Raw genomic sequence first — 26,138 nt, forward strand, 5'->3', positions numbered from 1 at the left:
AATTTAAAGCACAAGTAAGTGTTTTTGAATTAAATGTGGTATTAACACATTTTGGATGCTAAAACAAGTGAATGGATAGAATGGATAGAAATGGATAGAAATATCACAATATAAAGTCTTGAAAATGTAGGTATAATTTATACATATATGTATACTTTAGTAAAATACTTTATATGGTAGTAATATTTATGTAACATATTGAAATAGAAAGTTATTTATATATGTTACACCTTCTCTTTACCGTTTTGCAATTTATTAATGTAATAATTAATACTTGCAGTTTTGTACTTGTAAATGAAATTGTTTTAAATTTCCATTTATTTATTATAAAGAACTTCAAAGCAAGATGTAATGGTCCTAAGCGAAAACCTGCGTATAATGTATATTATACCTTTGGTTGTAATATGTCAAAAAATATAAAATCTATATTTATGAGATCAAATGATGCTGTTGTGCCGTAATTTGTATACGTTTCATATTCAGCTATTTACTTCGACTTCTTGAATGATTGTCCTGTCCTTAGATAAAAATCTCTTCTGAAATTAAGTCAAACGTTATTGGCATCAGTTTTCTGGGCTCAAAAAATGACAGTATATACAGATCTAATTCTAGGAAAAAGCAAGAACATTCCAGAACAAATTGTTTATTATTTTTAAGCAGTGGATCAAAAAGAATGATTCAAAAGAATATTCGATGAAATGTCAATATTTTTAGCTTATAAATATAATTGGATCCTCACAAATTCGACTGAGATGGCAGTCATCTGTAAACTGTAAGCTGTTGAATAATATGACAAGTGTTGTTACAACGAAGGAATAGTCATGTTAGAACCAGCAATTTACTGCATAAAATGTATTTTACTACATCGATAAAATATTTTTACCATATATATAGTGGAAAACTATATTTATCTCACCTTAATAGATTTTATCATTATTATTTTAATTTTGAAGGTGCCGAAAGTACAAATCCATACGTAGATCATTTGTATATCAAAATAGCGATTAAGAGAATTATATGGAAAATTATATATATAACTTTAAAAACACAGTATAATAAAATGTTGTGTGTCCTGTATCCCTGGGTAGAGTTCGCAAGTTGCAAGGGTGGCTTTTCTTGTTTCTATCGATCGACGCCTGTGCAGTGAGCGACGTCGACTTGACCGCCGACCGTAGCCCAGGAGAAGCAATCATCGTTCGATCCTCTCTCGTTTTGAACCTGTTTATACGACTATAAATTTCGATCTTGGTGTTCTCATGTTTACGTGATTCATAGTGTTTATCTTCGTCTACTAAAAATCAAATTAGAAGAACAGGAAGAAGAGAACAAGAAGTATTTAAAAATACCACAGTGAAAGCGCTGACAACAATCAGAACAATATTTAGAAAAACAATACATACATGTTACAAGGTAACTACAAAACTGTCACTGTTTTAAACGAAGACTTTCTTATTTTAAAGAATAAATAAAAGTGTGAAATGGTGTCCAAATATATAATACACGCCCGTACATAATCATTTGATACTTGCATTATGAAAAGGATAACATTTCATCAGAGCTGGGTAAAATATTATTTCAAGTATTAAATTCTAAACCGCCTGTTTTACTTTAATTCGTATGTATACTTTCGAAAATAAAATAGGTTACTTGCGAGAAAAAGTTTTAGTAAAAAAATGTGAGAAAAAGAATAATATTTTATTTGAGGAATACTGAAAGCAGTGAGGCTTATATTGACATATTTTATTTAGTTTATATTTCTTTACTATCCAATATGAAGATTACAGTAGCTTCTAAAGAATATAATGATAGATAAACGTAATTATATTAGAGAAACGGTTTAAGAGCTTTAAAAGAAATAGCAATTCCAGATACATGATTTCAGTCTTTTTCATTTCCGCAAGGCAGAATACAAGGTATAGAAACATGACTTTTTAACATTTATTGAAAAACTCAGTAGTGATATCCCTGACACTCACAACAATATTACAGAATTAGAATTATTCCAATATTTGGATGATAAAATTTAAAGCATCGAATCTAAAGCGAATCTAAAGCATCACAAAGTACAAGTAGAAGAAACAATTTTATTTATTTATTTTGAAAATATAATATGTCGATATCGACATGTCCTTCATTTAAGAAACTATTAAATTACGCTGGATTGACTTTTTGTTCATAAAGGAGTAGTCTAAGTGATGAAAACTTTGAACGATACACCTTGTTATATGTGAATAATCAACCTTAAAAAGAAAATAAATTTAATTTGTAAATATTATGGATTTTTACATTCCAACATTGACTTTATTCTTAATCTACTTTCACTTTTAATTTTAATTGTTAAATGTTTTAGATACTATTTATAATACAAAGTTTAAATATTTTACTTTTATGCAATACAATATGGAAATAAAAATAATTTTATTTTCCGAAATTTTGTTTTCTATTTGAAATATTATTTTATTTGAACTGTAAAATGACGACTACTTAAAATAGTATTTTAAATATTTTTTCTACATATTTTACTCAGGACTGCATTTTATTATTACATACATATGTATCGTATAATACATGTCAGTTATATCCTTGAGTGTACCATGGAATAGTTTACTATAAATAACAAATTATTATCGTACAATTTTATTTTAGCCAGAAGATGCCATACGAAGACTACTGGAAAAGAACATGATAAGTTACATTTTTTTCTTTTACAGGAAGGTAATTTTAGGACTCACTACATTGTCAATCAATTTCGTATTACTAGTATCTTTATATTTGGTTTCGGAGTTAGTCATGTGTTTTTTCATTCTCTCCAAAATTTAAAAAATATGCATTGCTCGTCATAATGTTACGATATTGAAGATATTAAAATATTGCTTCTCAAAATAATTATAGCTTGGGCTTCTACAAATTGTCGTCAATTTACTAATTATTTTTAAAAGGCCTACATCTGTGGACTTAGCAGGTTATTTGGATTTTGAAATATTTCATATTAAAATTCTCCTTTTTAATCATAAAGTGATATTAAAATCAGAAAACTGAAAAATGTACTTATCATGTTTTCTCCTGTAACCTTCATATGCAACATTCACGCTATATCTAAGATTGTTACCAAAGCATTAATTACTTAATTTTACTATATTATGTGTTTTATCATTTTATATTAATTTTGTAACAAAGGATTGAATTCAAATTATATTCTTAACTATTTTGTATACTTACAGAAAATAGTAGCAGTAATATAATAAACTAAACTACTGATTGGACTTATACTTGATTAATCAAATTTTTGAACCTATATTGATATATAATGTCATGTACATGTGTATATATAATGTGAATTTGAAGTACATTATCACATAATGTATACGTATGCACATAAATAACATAACAACTATTTCGATTAATTTAACTCGTTATTGATGGACATTTTTTCGAAATATCATTCAAAAATATCAAAAGTTATATCTATTTTTACCATGTACCTAATTATTTAAAAATTACGTTAATACTTCAAATAGCACACATGATATTGATTGGCTTGTAGATATACATTGTGATAATTTCAGAGTGAGATGTTATGAACAAGTTTTTCCTTTTTAGATTAAGGTTAGGTATATATAGTGAAAATACAAACGGTGTAAGATATATTTATTTTTAACTTTTGATTTAATTAATTTTTTAATACAATGCTATACGTTATGAAATATTCTAAACACTATTAAGGACAAAAAAGATAAATATATTTATATTGTAAAAAGTACTTTTGTAGAAAATATATATGAGTAATATGAGAGTAAAGGTATCTTTGACACACTTATTTATTTTATTCTACAACCATATTAATATTTTTGAAATTCCAAAAAATCATCAAATGATGAAAATATTTTATGGATAAGATTAATAGTTCATCTTTTAAGGCAACAAAAAATAAAATTTTCTATAATCAACGTCTACTAAACGGTTATTTTGTTAAAAAATCAATGAAAGAGCTGCAGGACAAGCAACATTCAATTCTTGAGATGAGAGACAAGTATGTTACTGATTTATTAATTAAATGTTGCTGACTTGTAAAGATTATGAAGGTGAATATGATTTGAAATGTGAATCACTCATAAATATGTATAAAATATTAGATCTATTTAATCTTATTTCGATTTTTCATTTTTCTCTATATCTAACTGCATGATTTTTCTCTCTTGTATTACATATACAAGCTTATATTACATAAATTTATATAATACAATTTATTTTATGTTATTCAGTGTTTGTAGCAAATTATTGTTTAATTAAAAATTAATATAATGTTGTAATTAATTTGAGTGACTTGAATAACTATATATAAGTAATACAAATAATATAAAATTTGGTGAAGATGAAGAGAAAATTGTAGAGTTCCGTTTAAAGAGAAATATAATTGTACTTTGCAATTACATTGATATATTTGGGACAAAAAATTGCGCAGCAGTATGATAGAACGTGTTAAGCAATGTAAAATTTTCCTCTATAGCTTTCTTAAAACTTCACTTGGAACAAAGTTATAAGGCCGTTCCGGTACTCAGTACCAGAAGATGAAGTAGTATCGGAAGAAGAGTAAGTGGGTCATAATCTGCGAAACGAAATTTAATTAGTCACAATGATTTATTTACATATATTATATGAATGATCTATATTTTAGCATTAAATAATATTAAACAATTTACAATTCCTGGATATTGCCTAAAGAGAGATATCAATGTGCTCATGATCAGCTTGACGAACTAACAATGTTTCATCATAAGCAAAAACTGCTGTTGGATATAATAAAAATTAGGTAAAAAAAGGAATTCGAGTCTCTGCGAGTAGTGTCAAATGTACACATGTTTCAAATGTTGGCAAAGATGATTTGAAATCAATAACGAGAGAAAACACATGAAACAATTATAGATCAGGATGTCGCATGAAATATGTTTTCGAGCTGTTTATTTTTAGTTGGTTTACGATGTATGATAGGAGGATATGCATCGCCAATATTGTAGAACTGTCAGTTTAGAAGGATTAACAACACCTTTATGTAATAAATGTATTCATTGTTGTTTAGGTTTGAGTAACAAGATCTTACTAAATCAGATTCAAGTATCTATCGATATACAATTTTCTGATAAATGCAGTTTAGAGCAAAATTTCAAATAATCAATGAAATATATATTAATTAATGTAACGACGAATGTGGTGTTATTTTTCCTTCGATTTATATTTTAATCGTGTTTTAATAGTACCAAATAGAATATTTGTAAGTACGACAATTTTAGAGGCAGCATTTTGTGATTGCTGCATTATTCCTTCATTTATTACTTATGCATATGTATGTATACATTTATAGGGTATTTCACCTAACTTGACCATTTTAAATATCTCACTTATTTTTTATGATAGGAAAAACTATCAGAGGGAGAGAATATTCGGTTCGAAGGGGAAAATGTGGTGATAGGCAAAAAAGTTTTCTCATGGTTACTTTTTTCTTCGAGATTTCAAGGTTATCAAAGTATTTTTAAATGGGACCACATATTTTCATTACAACAGTTTTATAGCTTATATAAAAAAAAAAGAGAAGATTATGTTTGTATAGGGAAAAAGCAAAGATAAGACATTGACGTTTCAATGCAAAATATTTATTTCAGAAAGTGTTCAAAATATGCACCATTAACCTCAACACACTTTTGGAGACGGCAAATGGGTGATTTTTCTATATTTTTAAGTACTTTTGTAGTAATTGATGTATATCCATGTAGAACCCTTTCTTGCATGTTTTCTGGTGTTGTGGGAGTATCATTGTGAACACACTGTTTCAATGAAATTGAGATTCTTTCATTTATTCTGAACGGGTATTGAAATTAATTTCAAACATTTCATGATTCTTTTATGAGTTGTAAGATTGTTGACATGAAAATATGTAGTTCCATTTAAAAATACTTCGACGTCCTTGACATTTCGAAAAAGTGACTCCGAGAAATATTTTTTGCCTATCACCACATTTGATATCTTTTACATTTGATATTTTTTCCTATCATAAAAAATAAGCTATGAGATATTTAAGATGGTCGAATTAGGTGAAATACCGTGTAAAGTGAACAACAAAGGTATTCAGATGGCGTGGTAGGAAGCAATACATTTTATTTGAAATAAAATGAAATATAACAATTTGAAATAATGAATTATTTCAACTAATAACGTTGAAAAAGTAATTTTATTTCATGTTAAAACCAAACAAACCATTTTCAAATAACTTCTTATTTGTATTCATTAAATCATTCAAATAAAATAACAAATAATCCAATATAAAAGGTTGTGATGAAATAATTTGTTATATTATATTATTTCTTTATTTAACTACATTAAATCCTTAAACTTGAAGCCCACGAATTTTTATAATATAATTGCCAGAATTGAGCACTTTTACAAAGGACAAATAATTATTCTAAATAAAATAACAAAAGTTTATTTCAAAATAAGTATAAGTACAAATAAACTCTAATCTTATTTGAAAAATAAATTATTGTCAAGTGATAGTTTCAAACGATAATGCAAAATAAAAAATGATAATTTTTTTTTTAACATACTAATTATTATAAATTATTCGCTCTTGATACAACTCGAAAGTCAAGCATTTCATCAGCTGGTTGATTTGCACGATTGTTAATAATGGTAACACAAAAATAATCATTCAACCGGACCTCATGATGGAAGAGCAGTAAGCACTTGTAAACAAAATGAAACATATTTGAAATGTTACATATTATGTTAATCGAATTAGGTCTGTTGAACATAAAATGAATAATGAATAAAATAAAGAGTACGAATCGTAATAAATATAACTAGAATAGGGCATTAGAATATAAACAATAGAGAACAGAAACACCGGCGATAATACATATTGTCATAAGCTTGTGTTTTTGAAATAGAGGTTCTACCATCAACCCACGACAGAAATAAAATTATTTTCCTGGTACAGTCAAATAACAAATATCTAAATTTTAAATAAACTAATAAATAATAAAATTATTGATTTTTTAAATAAACTGTTATTTAAATAACATCATCTAATTTAAAGTAACGGAGAAAATAAGAAATAAAATAAAAATTTTATTTGAATAATTATTAATAAAAGTTTGTTTCAATAATACCCTGTTGTGATAGCCATACTTGCTCTCAAAATTGTTCTCGTTCCAAACATTTTGTCAGAAAAACATGTATATTGTAGCAAAATTGTGTGTGAAAAACTGTAAGAAAATATGTACGTATTTTTGTTGCAATTGAAAATGTTGAATTAAAAGGATTAGGAAACATTTAAGAAATTATTTGAATTAACATTCATTCATTTGATGGTAACACAATGAAACAATTTAGAAAAATATTAGGTAATTATTCGGAATAGGGGCGGTCCCACCGATTTCGATGACCCTGAAATAGGTTGTCAAGGTCAACATTCTGAACAATTTTTTCTATACATAATGCAACCGTCGCTCGGTCATAGGTTTCAAGATATTCGCGGAATCTTTAGCTTACTTTTACAATTCATCATCGATTAGGCGATCAAATTTTTATATAGCATAAATAAAAATCAGTTATAGGTAGGGATAGAATAGTGTTCGAACTATAATGGTAGCTGGTAACGCTAGTGTAGGATAGTTTCTGATGATGATTATTGTGATCTTCAATTGGGCAAAAATGAAGCAAATGTACCTGTCATTGTAAGGTTGTTTACGGAAAAAGAATTTATGGAACAATTGGTTAAGTAGGTGACACCTGGTTAGAAAATAATATATGCAAAATAGAATGATTAAACAACGGGAACCCGTGTCGCATTTGAGTTACAGATTAGGCAATTTTAATTAATAGTTAAGTACATAATCATAAACAAATAGCACGTAATAAAGTTTTTTAAATAAAAGATATTGTTATTGTAAATGGATATAATTCTCGTAATTGTATAATGGCTTACATGCATCTTTGACAATATTCCTATGCGCGAGCAAATTTACCTACACGAACGAAAGCAGATCAGATCGAGCAGCGAGGTAAATACATAGTGATCCTCAAATCGAAGGACACATGGGCTGCAGCTTATCTCATACAAGTCCTAGAGAAGACTATGACGTGTGGAAGCATAAACCATTCTGCGCTAGGTTTTGTAAGAAAAATCATAGATAAGACATTAATCTTCTTAACCCATGGAAAATTTATATCAGCATATCGAAAACTATACTATGGAATTTTAGAGTATATTTACACAAAGATCGCATACGCACCGCGAATATCCAGACTGTTCACAGAAAAATCGTAACGAAAATAGCAATCGTTTTACATTACAGTGAATATTTAATATAACCTCTGTTTTCTTGCAAAAAAAGTACGCTATGAACACAATATGTACAACACGCACTGTACGCACTACACACACTGTACAACAAAATCACTCGCGTTAGAATTAATAAAAAAATTAAAAGGATACATACAATACGCAGAAACAATACAAAAAGTAAAAAAATAAAAAAAGTAAAAATAAAAGAATTAAAAATAGAAGATTTCAATGAACTAAAAGTAAAGTGGCCTAACAAATTTTACAGCGAAATAACTTAAACCTGTACTAAAACTAATTATAACTCTAACTTTATGTTTATACAGTTCTCCTAACGTTCCTCTGTAGCTGTCGATATGACTTTGTTCTTTTATAATTGCTCTCTTCTCTTATCATATTTCCAAAATCGTTAAAACATGTTACATGGCAAGTTAGTAGTACAGAGTTCGTTCGAAAAGGAAAATTTACGATACTCTTCGTCCATTTTTTTGTTTTCTTTATACCATATAATTCGAAATTAGTTAGAAGCAGTCATGGATCTAAGGTGTTTCTTTTAAAGGCATGGTTGAATATACCTATCGAGAAAACGAACAGTCTGTTCACCAGATGTGTTTTAAAATGTTTAGAACTGCCTTGCAAGGATAGTATCATTTCGACAACGAACATTTTGCTGTATATTAATCTATGTTATTACACATCACATCATAAGACGATACTTTAATTAATCCTATGAGTATAAGCTCAAACAATTATTTTGTAGCTTTTCCTATTTATTGTTTCCTCGTTTGTAGTTATCCTATCTATAATTGTTTCTTCGTTTTTTTATTCCACGTGTATGTATGTGAATATTATCATATCTAGTGACCTATAATTTGTATGGAAAATGTGTGTGGGTCATGCGAGATCAGCGTAAGATCACCTTCATTAGCCCCTCAAAAATATTGAATGCGTACGTAATTTTTCTGAGAACATTCACGGATAGGACAATGCGTAAACTTCGTGTAAACATTCTTTATATGTTTTTTTGTTTATTAATTATTTATGAAATGCAAGGATTAGAGAAAACACTAATCCTGTCTACTCGAAAATCCCATGGGACGGTTTTCAATATGTTGTTATGTATTTCAATGATTAAGCAGCTTTAATGTTTAATCTCTGATTTTTCTTACAAAATGTCGCGCAGAACGGTTTATGTTTCACAGTGTTATAGTCTTTTTTTTTACAGCTTGCCTGAGGTAAGCTGCCAACCGTGTGTCGTTGGATTTAACGATCACTGTGCTTGTGCTGCTTGTGTTGACCCACTTTCAAGGATATTTCAGCCATTTTTTAATTGATGATAATTGAAAAATGAAGCCGAAAACGCAACCTTTTTATTTTTGATTTGAGTCTTATTTTGGTTTCAAGAATCTCCCTTTAAATTTGTTTACTCCTGTAACCGAACCCCCTGTATGTACATTCACTAAATGTATGTTAAGTTAAAGAAAAATTTAAAATATAAAAATGAATTACTCAATATTTGTTACAACTAAGTACATACAAATAACACGTAATAAAAATATTCGAACACTGTGTTTTAAAGTACGCAATGTATAAACATGTAATTATCTAAAGACTAAATATAGACAAATGGTCTTTAATGTGCTTCTAACAAAGCTTGAGAGCAAACAGAAACGAAAATTTAATGTTGATCTACAATTGAGAATCATAAGTGAGAAGAAATCGGAAAGAAATAAAGCTGCACGGGAAGTTATTTTTAAAGTACATAAAAGGTGAAAAATCGCATAAAGAAACCACGGATCTTTTAAGCAGAAGTAGATCACCAAGCTAATAAAAAGGTATAACCGTGGCAGAAATATTGCAAACAGAACACGATCTGGATGTTACTTATTAAACTGAATTACTTGTTCATAACATCGTTAGAACACCTGATTTACGCAATAAATATATACGAGTGAATCTATAGAAGATTCTTTTATAACTCTAACTTTTTAATACTCTTAAAGCGTTAAATTGTATTATATTTGCATGGCAGAGAAAGATAATAGTTGTGACTTCACACATTATGATAATTTGTAAATTTCATTTATTCATATCCAAAATTTATTTTTTATACGTGAAATTCTCAGTCTACTGCCGCAACTACAAAATTTACTCTGCAACCCTTGCTCAGTGATGAATTTGAAGTTATTTACTAATTTTTCCTTTATATATGTACATTTTACAATAGTCATATTTATCATTCACATTTATTTTTACTTTAATCGACTTCACTTTATTGACAAAAAATATCTAGAATCTTTATTATCACTTTTATATCTCACTACTGTCTGTGAAATTATTTCTAAAAGACCATATCTATAGCATTGAGAAAGGAATCACGTGAAGCAAGTCAAAAGTAATCAAGTGAACTTAGTGTACTTCTTACTTTTTGTAATGTGTAAGTGGCCATTTTTGATTAGTTAAAATTGTAGTCGTATTATATTCCAAGTTTTTAATTTTTATTAACTTTTGTTTAATGTAACGCAAATATAAAATTGGCATCTAATTTTTTTCATATTAGAATTAATATTAGAATAGTAATTCACTTGAGAATTTTTATCATTTAACCTCAAAATTCTCAGTTCTCTGGTCTCAGGCCTCTGTCAAACAATATGACAGAGAGAACTGAGAGAAGTATTCAGGGCCTTGATAAAAGTGTGTCTCGATTGTATTTACACTACATAGATACTTAATAAATGGCTTGCCTTGTTTAGATAAAGTAACCTCAATCTTGACTGTTAGAAAATAATGTACAATTTATTTATTTTAATTTACGATAAAAGACGCAAGATTTGAAGAACTAGTTTGTTTATGTAAAGAACAAATATTCATTGACTTTGAAAATTCAAAGATTTTCGTTTTTAAGCTTGAAAGCATTAATTATTTTTTAAATTTAATTTTTTGTTTTCACTTTCAAGTTTAACTGACAATTATCGAGATTGGTAATTATTTCGATTATAATCTAAGTGATTGCAAATTACTATTGATATACGATGTTGGATGTTCAAATTTTGTAAATAATCTTTCAGAAAACTAATTATCTCTTAACTAATTCTTTGTGATAAAAAGTGTGTGAAACTATTGACTTTTTCAAGTAAAAACCTTTAAATACACTTGATTATATGAGACTTTGATTGAAATCTCAGTCCTCTGGATATTTCCTCAGTACTCCTGATAGTTTCTAAAAGATACCGATAAAATCACATACAGTTATTTATTTATCTGGCTTCTTTTATAACAACCAGCATGTCTTCTGGTATATTTGAAGTTTATTACAATTCATAAATTAAATGAAAAGATATATGCACGAAGTCATAGTCACATAATTCCCATATTTTTGGAATCAACCATACACCTAAAAATTTATAAATGTAGTATTTCACTTATAGTCAATTTTTACTATGGTCAATTTATAGAACAAATTATTAAAATCTAGATCGTTTTAAATGCCTAACTGAATGCTTACTTTTAGTAGAAGTAAAAGAACTAGAAGTGAAGAAGTTCAAATTATTAAAAATATTTAATCGTTATATAATTATTTAATGATAACAGGTTGCACATTCGATTATCTCTGCAATAATACTGCACTTTTAAACAAGTAACTTAATGTATGCTGTCTCTATCGTAAATAATTCACAAATAATTTTGTTTTTTAATTGTGTTTCATAGGAAGTAATTTGCCGGCGTCAAATCTAGAGTCTCGTAACGTGTCGTAGGGTGTCGTAATAGAGTATCGTAACAGTGTCCATCATAATGTTTTAACGGTTGTATTTAAGTCAACAAGTATAAGTGTAACTACCTACTGTAAGTAAGGTAAACGATAAATCCAAAATCATTTAAAAAAATATCTCCTCAAATTATCAATAAATAATACTTAATATAATATTTTCTCATAAAAAGACAAATTTGCATAAATTTTGACAATAAAAAAATTGTCCATCATGGTAATTAAATATTATTTTATAAATCTGTGGGTTATTTATATAATTATTGCTATATTATCATATGGATAGAATGCAGGTAAATCATTATATACTGAATGTCCAACACATTAAGAAATGAGATTTTATTATTACGAAAATGTAGTTGACTTTCTTAGATCCTCTACGTAACCATTTCCAAGGAAACTAATAACATGAAATAGTGCCCTCTTCGACACTATTTAATTTTTACTTGTAAGATTTTTCTCATACAGTAAGTAATTTTGCAATAATTTGAAATCATGAAGTTAGATCCCTCATTCTATTTAGGGCAAAATATTTTACGTACTAAGCAATAATTTTCTGTTTCTTCAATAATATCACGCTATTTACTTTTTTATATGACCGGGAAAGACAAATATATTGTAAATAAGATAAATGTTAATTTTACGAGAAATAATTTCGGTGACCTTGACCCTGATATACATTTGTTATCAAAGACACTCTCCTGAGTAACATCCAAGAGGGTTTAGCCGTCACTCCTTCCTTTAATCTTCCTTAAACGGTTATTAACAGAAAATTGTCGTTACCACTACAGTGAATACTGCCCAAAGTCGTACATTGAAAAGAATTAAATAGCATCTAACACAAGTTTTGTTGTTTTGCACATTCATGCACACGTGTACATATATCGGTCTTTATCTAGAAAGCGGACGGCATTCTATGGTTTTTAAATATATTTTGATAATCAACATGTTGGACAATTTTTTCCTATTATATATAACCGCTAAGCTCGAGATATTTTTCGAGATATTTACAACAAACTATCGTTATCATTATCGTGAATCGCTCAACCTCTTTTTATATACATTAAATTACTAACAAAAGATAAAAATTAGGTTTGGGTTAGATGTTGTTTTATCCGGACGCTTTACGGCGATTGACAACCAATATTAGTGTATATGTCGCCGCGGACACACATGTATAGACACAATTTATGTAGTAGTGACGACAATTTTTTGTTAAGAATCTCCTAAGAAACACAAGCGACAACTAAAGTCCTCTGGAAGTTGCCCAGGAGAGCGTCCTTGACAATATATGACATGGTCAAGCTCATCGGAGGTACCTCCCCTAAAGTCAGTATTTATCAGCAATAATGTTAATATACACAAATGTCAATAGAACTTTGGTACCATTTTTCAGAGAACGGTTGAGTTTCGACCCTTTCATGTATCTTTTGATACGTTTACTCCTCGTGATGAATAGAATACGACACAAGCAAAAAAATTTGATCTTGAATTTCAAGATCAAGACCAATTTTGCGACAGCTTGCTTACATTAATAACCAGTTATGATGGTTTCAACATATAATTTCTTTACACCTTATACACCACATGCTGTGAAGAAGAATATTTAATGATTTGCTGTATGATCCAATATTTTTATCCCTCAGAAGTGTAACAGTAACCTTCTGGTTATAGATTTGTTTAAAAAGTCCTATAGATATCTGAACAAACTTTAATATTATAGGAGATCATATTACGACATTGTTTTCATATTCATATTCAATAGATAATTATTCCAGAGAAATCATGGTAAGATTATTGACTCGGCACGTCAATTTTACTTCACATTACACGTTATCTCTTTCTAATGAAATTTTACGAACCTCGTTATTTCAAACAAATTTAAATAAACTTTTAATGAAAACAATATCAAATAAAGAATATTAAACACCATTGTCGCATTTTCTCTAGCAACCCTACAAATAAAATAGGATATATTATTGTTATAAATGTTATAATCATGCTGTTATATATACTATGTTAAAAACGAATGGCTTGTCAAAGTGTTATAATTAATCTATTCTATTCAAAGCAGCATTTACCTTTTTTAAAGGCATATATCATCTTATACATTTAAAAAGAAATCGGGGAAATTATTTTTGAACATTTTTAAGTTTTATGTACATATATTGAATATTCTGGCGAAGGAATTTGTTGAAATTCGAGTAGTTAACGAAATTATGACATTGAAGAAAACGGAATGTTAGGACAAATAAACTCTTAATCTAAGTATATAATTTATTGCACAAGATATATTCTACATAAGATTATATACAAAATTGAGTTTTAAGATATACGGAGCTTTTAAAAATATTGTTATTATATTCTTCCTTATATTTAATACCATAAGTTATAGAAGATTGAAATTAAAATACCTTTTAAACTAATTATTTTTCAACCCTAGCACCTTAATACTATTTTGTAGAAAATTAAAAAATGTATAGTTCCATTTTAAAGAATAAAGGACTTTAGTATAACCTTGAAAAGTTGTAGGGAAAAATTTCTTCGACATCGACATTCTTGATAAAAACAAACAATAAAAGTTTCCGTACATTTTTATCCCATCACCTACCTTCAGTAGTTATATCATTCTGCACTTATCGCGGAACATCCTGTATAGTCTGATTTTATTAGCTCTTTATATAACAAATACAAGCAGTGATCAATGTTGCAATGTTTAACACAACTATGCAAGAAAATAACGTATAATGTGCGATAACTATATTAATATTTAATATATTTCATATATTTAATTAATATAATATATTTAATTAATATTTGATATATGATAACCTATCTTGTAAAATATTTTTCATGTCATATTATTTTCACAAGATTTTGTGAACGACAGTATGCTTACTTTGAAAGAAATATGACTGCTAATTAATAGTAGAACTACCACACCAGTCAAATTGACTGGCTTTACAGTTTCATTTTAAAATTCCTACTTCATGTTATATTTTTCCGCAATGATGTAATGACTTTCGCAACGATAACTAAAAGAATAATAAAATGAATTTTATTTTGTTTTTTATGTATTCAAACTCGAAATAATTTTGTATCAAGGCTACTTATACCAATACCGGTCAAAGGTACTTGTCAAAGTGTAAAAGGGTCCTGCAATCTGTTTATCTAACCCCAATTAACCAGTTTCCTCGTTTTCTACAATTTGCCATATGTTTTTTAAATTTTTACTGCGTATCATTAATCAATATGATGATATCAGTTATCAGGAAAATTCCGGATCGATCGCTAAATCGCTAGATGTTAATGTTAGAAATGCCACAGCAGTCAAAATGGCTGGTTCTACAATTTTATAAATGTGTCAACCCTCCTTTAGGTCGATCATAGTCCCAGATGAATCCATCTAATAATGCCAAAAATGTACTACATGGCATAGAATTCCTTCTGTAACAGTGTAATAAATCAATAACTATAAAAATATTCTATTATCACGTATTTTTTAAAAACCAGTCATTCCTTTGAAGAAAATTGAAAGAAAATGAAGAACAGTTATGTTAGTTTAACCAGAATTATATGAAAATGAATTTTTTTCATAGAAGGAAACTAAAAATTTCAGCTATTGGATAAAGTACATTTCAATACATGTATAAAGCGGTAGCAGTAAATAGAAAACAAGTCTTGTTTACAATTAGTATATATTAGCAATTCTGAAAATTTTAATATAACCTAAATTCTGGAGATATTCCATGATATCTGTTTCTAATTTTCAACTTTGGGAACTGTTTTCACCTCTTCAATGTGAATGTCAACACGTAGAAAGAAAAACTTGACTTGAAGAAAACATTCTTGTCCGACAATAGTTAGTACATCTGCTGGAACAGCAGAGGCGTAAGTTGTATAAATTTAATATGAACAAGTATAACAAATTTGGAGAACATTTAATAACATATCTACCAATAAGACTATCGTTGAGATTAACAAATAATGAACAAGTGATAAGAGATATCAGAATCTGGATAGAAGACACAATGATATGGTATAATAAGAAAATAATTGAGTATCAAGAAAATATGATAATGCAAGAACTGGACACTTATAATGATCTAAAAGAATTGTGCAAACTCTTATGACTAGAGTTCTGCCCGAGCAGTCGAGCTATACGGACGTGTGAATCAGTGCTTCTGCAAGTGCGACAAGTGGGAAAACAAAGTGACTCATAATAGAACCAATCGCTAAATGATGAAAAACATGCAAAAAATACCACCAATAAAAATTCTAAATAAAGGTGAAACATATTCTATAAACAGAGCTGTAGATAAAACTAATCCAAATAAACCAACAAACGAAGATCAGGATTGCTCAGTTATAAATGAAATAGAAATGGAAATTACACAAAATAATGACGAAAAGAATAATATCAACAATGATCTATCACATCAGAACGAAAGCTGGAGGACTGTAATTCCCAGCAAGAAACGAAAAATAACTTCAAACACAAATGTTAGGAGGGCTATAGAAACAGAAAGGCAACAATGGCTACAAGAAATTCCTCTTAAAAACTCCTTCAGCTCACTGCCAGAAGAGAAGGATTCAGACCCAGCTGAAAAACCAATAACACACATTGCCAAACCATCCCCAATCTACATAGATGCTAAAATAATAGACCTCCTCATTGAACTGCTAAACAGCACGGCAGGAAAAGAAAATTACACCATATAAACAACTTAAATTGGATGAGGTAAAAGTACAAACTAATACTCCAGAAATTTTTAGAAAAGTGACAAAAGCACTAAAAGAAAAAAACGCTGGGTATTATACTTACCAACTCAAAACTGATAAAAGTTACAAAACAGTAATCAGAGGATTACACCCAAAGACAAATACAAGTAACATATGCGAGGAATTAGCCAAAATCGGACATCAGGTAAGAACAATAAATAACATAACCAGATTTGATACTAAACAACCATTACCGCTATTTTTAATAGAACTTGAACCTAAAAATAATTTTCGAAATTAAACAAAGTTCTAAACACAATAATTACAGTCGAGCCACCCAGACACAAAAAAGACATACCGCAATGTATGCGGTGTCAACAATATGGACACACAAAAAATTGCTGCAACAGAAACCCGGCGTGTGTCAAATGCGCAGAAATGCACCTAACAATGAACTGCCCACACACGAGAAAAATAAATGATGTAAAATGTTACAACTGCAGTGGAAACCACCCAGCTAGCTACAAAGGCTGTTTAGTCAGAAAACAACTTCAATGTAAACTGTTTCCTCCGCTTCGTAACAGGACATACAATAACTCTCACACACAACAGGACAGCACAGTAACTGAGACATCAACAAACGTACAGCATGTAATGAACATCAGCCATAATAATACCAACACCTTTGGTAGCCGAAGCTACGCGCAAGTAGCCAAACAATCAACACCATTAGATAATCAAAACCAGAACAATAATATCAACGACGCTACAGAAATCAAAGAACTGTTAAAGCAATCCATCAAAAATGATAAGCGAACAAAACGCAGTCCTTAGACAGAAAACGCAACAAATAACACTCATACTACAACTACTTACAAACATGCTAAGCAAAAAATAAAAATGGACACGCTTAAAATAGCAGCCTGGAACTCTAACGGCCTACAATAAAGGGCCCTAGAAACTAAAACATTCCTATATAACAATAATATCGATATAATACTTGTTTCAGAAAAACATTCCTATATAACAATAATATCGATATACTACTTGTTTCAGAAACACACTTCACTATAAAAAGTTATATAAAAATACCATACTACATCATATATGATACCAAGCATCCCCCAGGAAAAGCATAATAAGAAACGACATTAAACACCATTTACACAGCCAAGTTAGTAAGGAATATATCCAAGCAACCACCTTTACAGTACAAACTAGCAGCAACCATTTACAGTTGTTAGCAGTATATGTACCACCGCGACACAAAATTACATCACAAATGTGGGAAGAGTACTTTTAACATTTAGGTGACAAGTATATTGCAGCGGGAGACTACAATTCAAAGCACGCACTATGGGGATCAAGAATCACTACACCTCGAGGTAGAACCTTGGAAAAATACATTAGAAACAATAATCTCAATATATTATCCACAAGAAGACCGACATACTGGCCGACAGACCTAAGCAAAATACCTAACCTGCTAGACTTTGCAGTTACAAAGGGACCAAACGCAAATAAACTAAACATAGCACCCAGCCTCGAGCTTACCTCCGACCATACGCCCGTAATAATTACATACAGAAACAAACCAATACTTTACAGCAACACAGAGAAGCTATGCAATAAAACCACCAAATGGCAAATATTCAAAGAAATAATAGAGAGCAAAATCAGCTGCAACATCCCACTGAAAACACCTGAACACATTGATCAAGCAGTAACAACATTCACAGAAACTATCCAAGAAGCAGCATGGGCAACCACCATACCTGAATCAACTAATAGACAAACAAAAATAATTCCGCCAGACATCCTCGAAAAAATTAGAAAAAAAAAGAAAAGCGAAAGCAAAATGGCAAAAACATAGATCAAAAGAAAACAGAAAACACCTAAATAAACTCGCAAAGGAAATAAAAAACAAAATAAAAGAACACAACAACGAGATCACAAAATTCATAGAGTCACTATCTGCACACGAAAACTCCAACTACTCCCTTTGGAAAGCCATAAAAAAAATAAAGAAGCCAATAAAACTAGTCCCAGCAATCAGAAAAGCAGATAACACATGGGCAAGAAGCAACGAAGAACAAGCTGAAGAATTTTCCAACCACCTAAGCAACACATTTACACCACATAATATCAATAACAGCAACCACAATTGTCATACCGACGAGGATGCGTTAACCACTAGTACCTCAACTGACAAACACTACATCATACCTAAAACAACAGCACAAGAAATTAGAAACATAATTGAGAAAACAAAAAACAATAAAGCACCAGGAATCGACCTGAACAATGGTAAAATCTTGAAAAACCTTCCTCCAAAAGCGATACGACTAATCACAATAATTTACAATGCAATATTAAGAATCCAATACTATCCTAAACTATGGAAACTAGCACAGATCATAATGTTACCTAAACCAGGCAAAGACCCACACCAAATAGCATCTTACAGACCAATATCACTACTTCCTGTGTTTTCCAAAATACTAGAAAAAATAATTTACGCCCGCTTAAAACCAATAATAGAGAAGGAAAAATTAATACCAGATCACCAATTTGGATTCAGAAACAAACACTCCACGATAGAGCAAATGCACAGACTTACTAATGAAATAATACCAGCATTAGAAAACAAACAATACTGCGCAGCCCTCTTTATGGACATCGAGAAAGCATTTGACAAAATAAACCATGAAAACCTACTTCAATCAATCAGAAAACAATTCCCGGAGCAGATATACCATTTAATAAAATCTTACTTAAGCAGCAGAACCTTCGTAGTAAAAATTAAAGACACATACTCTGAAGTTAAAGACACAAAAATAGAAAAGTGGCTTCAAGTTAAACAAATTAAAGCAAACCCCGATAAATGCAACCACATTACATTCACACTGCGAAAACAGATACCACCAAACATTATATTGAACGGCACGCACATAATACAAACAAGGCAAGTCAAATACCTAGGACTCCACTTAGATACACGATTCTCATGAAAACTGCATATTAAATCAATAATAGACAAAATACAGATAGCAAGGAGACAAATGCATTGGTTAACAAGTCGAAAATCCAAACTAAGCATAGAAAACAAACTAAAAATATATAAAATGGTCATAAAACCAATCTGGACGTACGGAATAGCACTATGGGGAACAGCAGTAATGAGCCATATAAGCAAAATAGAGAGAATCCAAGCTAAAATTCTTAGAACAATAGTAAACGCCCCATGGTACATTAGAAACGAGGACATACGGAAAGACCTTGGAATACCAACGGTCAAGGAAGAGATTAGCAGATTCGCAAGAAGGTACAGAGAAAGAATAGCAACGCACCCGAACCGGCTGGCAGCGGAAACGATCAACACAACCATAGAAAGGAGACTAAAAAGGAAACACCCAGCAGACCTCACAAAGAATATATCTTAACAAACACGAAGATGGTTCCCCACTGGGGGTAGCCACCCACGTGATAATCAAACAGCTAAAAAATTCTACCAAATGTCCAAATTGGACAAATTGTGAATGTGAAATATTAAATAAAAAAAAAAAAAAAAAAAATAAAACTCTTATGACTAGTTTAGACGATGCAGCTTTCTGACGAATTGGTAATTGAAAGCAGCGTGTATACATTTCAATATTTTCAACGCATGATCAACTTCCAGACATATGAATTAATGGTATTCAGTGTGGTGTGTAATAACTGTTACTATAAACAGTTTATTCACATTACGATGAATTGTTCATTTGGCGCCTCAATTGTTTGTTTAGTAGTACATACTTGCATACATTTCATATGCCTGTATATAATAATCACCGATTCGATCGCTTTCGACATTCGGTTTTATCGATGTGTGGAGTGATTGGGCAATAAAACCGAATATGTTATTGCTTCGAGAACTATCCTACTGCATAGAAACAATGGATATCTTCCCTATTTTTCTTCTTTTCCTGATTACAGGAGGTTTCTACATGTCCCTCTCTCCCTTTCACTACACGATTAATACCTTCGTATTAGAGACTTGTTCTTGATCCCCGAACATTCCAATCATTTCTCTATCATTTAGTATTAAGGCAAATAATCCATTGTTTCCATACAGTACGATAACTCTCGAAGCAAGAAAGTCAGTCACTTTAACCGAAACAAAAAATTGTTTATAACTTTGAAACTATTAATTTTTTAGTCCATGTTTGTTGGAACCTTTTTTCATCATTTGGCGAGCACTATCTACTCTAGCAATTATGAGTCCTTTCTTTTCTTTCACCCTGTATATATAAAAACGAAAATGCTGATATGTAAAATAACTAAGAAAACAAAAAAAGGAGAAAAATCAAGTACAAAAAAGGCACAATAGACATAATGAAAATACGGAAGTCCCATTCACACTGGACATACTTTTGAGGCGTCTAAACATTTTGTCAGCAGTGCAAAAATATCTTTATGTGGAAACCACTAGTGGCGGTTAAAAATAATAATTGGGAAACCCAGAATAGAATAAGTTACTTGAATCAGTAACTATAGCGATGTTGACCTACAAATTAGGAAAAGGGAGTCGAAGAAACACAAAACAGCTTTCTGGAAAATTTGCTAAGTGTTTTATGATACACTCCAGACTACATGCTACAAAGGAAAGTAGGAAAAACTAGATTAGAAAGGAAAATTGTGAAGCGAGCAATAACTACTAAAATCTTTTCGGTGAAAGGGAAGCACTTCTCAAAGTCTTGCTATCAATTGCTGGTCATTTTGGTGGAAGGATTGAACCAAAAAAGAAGCTTGAGCTCGAGCCTGAAAGAGTTATTCGCAGAATATGGCAGAATATGTGTAGATATCTAATTTATAACAGAATCAAATTATGGACAAAATTAAAAAATACTCACTTAAAGCGTCGATGATCTATAGCGTCATATACGGGGTATTTTGTGTAAAATAGGCCAGTTAAATATTTTCTTAATCTGTAATAATACATATAATTTTTGTTGCTGTATGTTACAGCTAACACTGTTGTACATATTATTCATATGTGATAGTATAACCTTGAAGTGATTCTAAAATTTTAAAATTACTATAGAATTTATTTTCAGTGAGATTCCAGGTCGCCTTACACTACTCTTCAAATATAGCAATCGTACCAAGAGTGGATGGATGCCGCTTATAGCGGATACGAGGAGGGGTTTTTAATGAATCGGCAAATGACAACTCGCCAGCCCTACATAACTGACGGGTACGGGCCGAGGGCTGATAAGTATGCGATGTGCTTTTTTCCTTCCTTACGGAAAGGAGAGGTTAGCTTATATTGACACGCAGTTTTTGATGAACTTTAATGATTTGTTTCATGGGTAATAGTCTTACGTTCCTCATGTTTGTCACCGATACTACCATTTTCACGAAATGTTTTAATAATATTTGTGTATATAGAATGCGATGGACAATTACCTATTGGAAATCTTTCTTTGTAACTCTGTAAGTTTCTCTTAGATATTGTTGAGTTTTATTATAAATGAAAATGATTTCAATTTTTGCCTCCTTCGAGTAATGCATTATCGTTTGTGGATGTACCGAAAGTAAATCTTTGATTATCTGCAGAGCAATAATAAATGTGTTTATTTTCAATCTTAAATTGACTTTTGTCGTGGTTGAAACCTAGAATCTCGTTGAATATAATGTAATGTTCGACACTAATCTTAAAATTTGTGACTTCAAGGACATTTTAAGCTGATACTATCATACATCGATGAATGTAAAGTAATGTTGACTATAACATACAACAGAAGAAATTATGTGTATATCCTCAAAAAACATAGACGACTTCGAAAAAGCTATTAAAAAATTATATTTGCTAAGAAAAGTTTTTTCTGTTTGATTTGCCTCTTAAAATCAAGTTTATTAAAGTTACGTAAAATACGTAAATACATATCTCGTATTATAACAAGTAACGAAGGAGTTTAGGTGACCTATTTCACATGAAATACCCTGTGTAGCAGAATAGCGGACTTGACGTAAGGAGAGAAAATTGAATACTTAAGTTTGAAGGCACATTGCGTTGGATAACAAAATAATCCAAGAGGGTTTGGTTTGTACGAATTGATTGTAATTTATAATTACGAATTATTGCTAAACTACCTGCTGTATAAAAAAGACATTCAAAGAGGAATTGAATGGTTTTGAGGGATCATAATGTGTTAGTAATTAGTTTTTCTGTAGATGAACGCGTAGAGATCATATAAAGGTGACATATGTTCTTTTAAGTGGAATTATAATTTTTGCATGAATCTACTCGACATCATTCGATTGTTGTTTGAACATTTTTTTTGATACAGCAGATAGCTTATCGGTATACCGCATTTATAAATTAAAACCGGACACCCTGCTCTAATAAATAGCAACCTAATGTGTATTTCTAACGAATTGGAAGTAAAATATGTCTTAATTTACTGGCTGCAATACGAAACATTCGGACTGAAGTCTATCCCAAACAAAAGTAACATCAACTTTCTAGCAACGGAGAATAAGGGGGCAGTAAAAGATATTTTGGGGTGCGTTGGAGTCTTTATGAAATCTCTCTCTCTCCCTCCCTCCCTCTTTCTCTCTCTCTCTCTCTCTCTCTCTCTCTTTCATTCTCTCATTGAACTATTGGAATCCTAAACGCGATTACTAATAGCATATCATAAGATACTACTGTTTTGTTTTCTTTTGTTTTAACTATGGAGTTCAAAATCATACATGTACAAGCTATTCAAAAATTATTTATTATCGTTTTGGACGGTGATTCTACATCTTCAGATCGGCGGAGATCTGTTTAAAAAATGGACCACAAAATTGACCTTAAATATGATTGATTGAATTGATATATATGATTGATTTGAGAAGATTTTTCAAAATTTTTTCTATGGCATCATATAGCATTCATCACGGGAAACAAAAATCTCAGAAGAACCATGGGTCACAAATGACCGGTTTTCTTAGAAAAAAATGTTGAAAGATTCATTAATTCTGAAATTGATTTTATTCCCATTTTGAAATCAGAAGTAGCACAAAATAAGGTCAATGCTAATATCTACTTACTTGTGAACGTATAACATCTATCACTTTAACTTTCAAATAGTCTTTATTTATATGGAAAAGATGCAGATTCAGATGTGGAATAAATCAGACATATCAAGCGGTTCTAACTAAATCTCTGTGTCATAATGTGAGGATTACTATACGTCCAAATTTGGCATTCTGATGATTGAGAATGTTGCTGTGGAAGATCTGCTCTCATCCGCGAACAGGATATCTTTAAGACATCATGGGTTGCGTTCGAATCATTTTAATAGTATAATATTTTTTAAATTAATCGCATTCAGCGATAAAATTTTCGTTGAGCGATATAGTTCATGTTGAGATAAATGTCATGTTAGTATGATCACTAGTTTCTATATCCAAAGTTGGTACAACTGCTTGCGGTTCTCTTCTGTTTTTCCCTGTCTGCCACGTTTTTTTCATCTGAGTATCCGGTGTGTTGTAATGATTATACAAGGTGGTGAAATACAGAGCATACAAAACTAATCCGTGTAAATCAATTAAATATCAAAACCCAAACCTATGTAATAACAGTTCATTCTATGAAGTTCTTGCACACGGTGAACCTTGTAAAGATGTTCATCTTCATCACATATTATTTTTCTCACTGCGCCGTGTAAAGCATAATACTTATTCGACGAGCTATTCTTCGCATATACATCAATGAATACACACGTAAAAATTTGCTTTTTTTATGCCAATGAGCACGAGATCCATGGAATGAAGAATTGCTGTAACAATTGTCAACCATTGAACTCTTTGGGAATCGCGATGATCTGGAACTTCTCCTCGATGCTGCAGAGTTCTATTAATTCTTGGTGTTACGCCGGGCCTCTCTGCCTGGCCCAGGTCACACACCGCGGGCCAGACGGACACCAGATGTCCGCTTTTCCGTACGGCGTACCCTCAATATCCTTAAGCACCCGTCATAAACCCGAGTCACTTGCCTGCTAAGGTCCTTCAAAACAAACAAACATCTGTGTCCGAAGCATTTCTAAAGACTATTGTCTACCACGGCGGGACAAGGGAAAGTTGGTTTTTCTCACGCACGCTGCAACTTTCCTCCCACTAACCACTTTCTGTCGAGGGCAGTTAAGACCCTTCGTTTAACCAATTAAAAACGAAGCCTATTCCCTCACTCTCCTAAATAACATCGGCACCAACAAATCCGATGGTCCCGTGCGCTAGACACACCCATCCTTAGCTTTCCTCGGACACAGCATCGTCACTCAACTTCACTTCTTCTACATCGTTGGAAAAGTCAACTACTAAGTATACGCTAATGCCCAACGGGGCAGTCTAAGCATAACGCGAGAGTCGGTCTCGGTATTGTCGAGCATACATTTCCTCTCCTAAATCTCATAGTGCTACGTCCACTAATACACTAAATCTAATTATAAGAGCCCTGCTCTAACGCACATCTATCTTAGCTTCGTGCGACAAGTTGTTAATTACTTATTTCTCTATGTCAGTGTAATCTAAGTGCTGGAAACATATAATTTATAATTCTGTGAATCACAGGGTTATACAACCTCAATCACCCCTATTATCTCAACGGAAATCAGGGGATCGATCAACTCGTGGTGTCGATTGTTATAATCGTAACGGGGATTTACGACCCCCGTTGACGTCTCTCCTTGCGATTACGTCTCCCCGCGATTGGTCGAAGAAACACTTGGTGATTGTTGATATTATACCACGTAATAAAGGATAGTTCCCACCGGCTTCATCAATGGCACGCTTTCTAACCTTTATTGTTTATCATCATACCCATTATGTTATATGATACTATATTATTATATTATTTATTTTGTTTATTTATTTACTTTTAGTATATATCAATTTTAGTTTATTTATTTTGGTGCTCATATTATCTTTTATCTGTAATATATTACCACAATATAATAAATAAGATCAATTTAAGAATTAACGGAACTTTAAATATTTTTTTTCAAGAGGAGTCATTTTCGATACGTGGCTCCTCGTGATAGTACTATATGATGTAATAAAAAAAATTTTGACCTTGAAAATCATACTAAAGGGCAATTTTGCGATCTACTTATTTAACAAATTTCTATTAATTCGGGGGTGTAGAATCACCGTCCAAAGTCATGACAAATAATCTTGTGGCATGACAAAGATTTTATTAGGCAACTACAATAGTCTAACTACAAAAAGTAAACTACTACCATATGTGTGTATATATATACATTACTACTAATAATACTATATTAAGGA

At 30.8% G+C, this 26,138-nt stretch overlaps 1 protein-coding gene across 1 annotated transcript in view; it reads left to right on the forward strand.

Annotated features, from left to right (window-relative positions):
- Window positions 1–1,147: 1,147 nt before the first annotated feature.
- The window catches only part of LOC117212435, an 84,894-nt gene continuing 59,903 nt past the window's right edge, over window positions 1,148–26,138 (forward strand). Inside the window, exon 1 of the mRNA XM_033457274.1 lies at window positions 1,148–1,410. The gene's annotated coding sequence lies outside the window, so the exon portion shown is untranslated. The remainder of the gene's footprint in view (window positions 1,411–26,138) is intronic.

Source organism: Bombus bifarius, unplaced genomic scaffold (assembly GCF_011952205.1).
Source record: "Bombus bifarius isolate JDL3187 unplaced genomic scaffold, Bbif_JDL3187 scf7180000008297, whole genome shotgun sequence".
NCBI classification, from domain to species: Eukaryota; Metazoa; Arthropoda; class Insecta; order Hymenoptera; family Apidae; genus Bombus; species Bombus bifarius.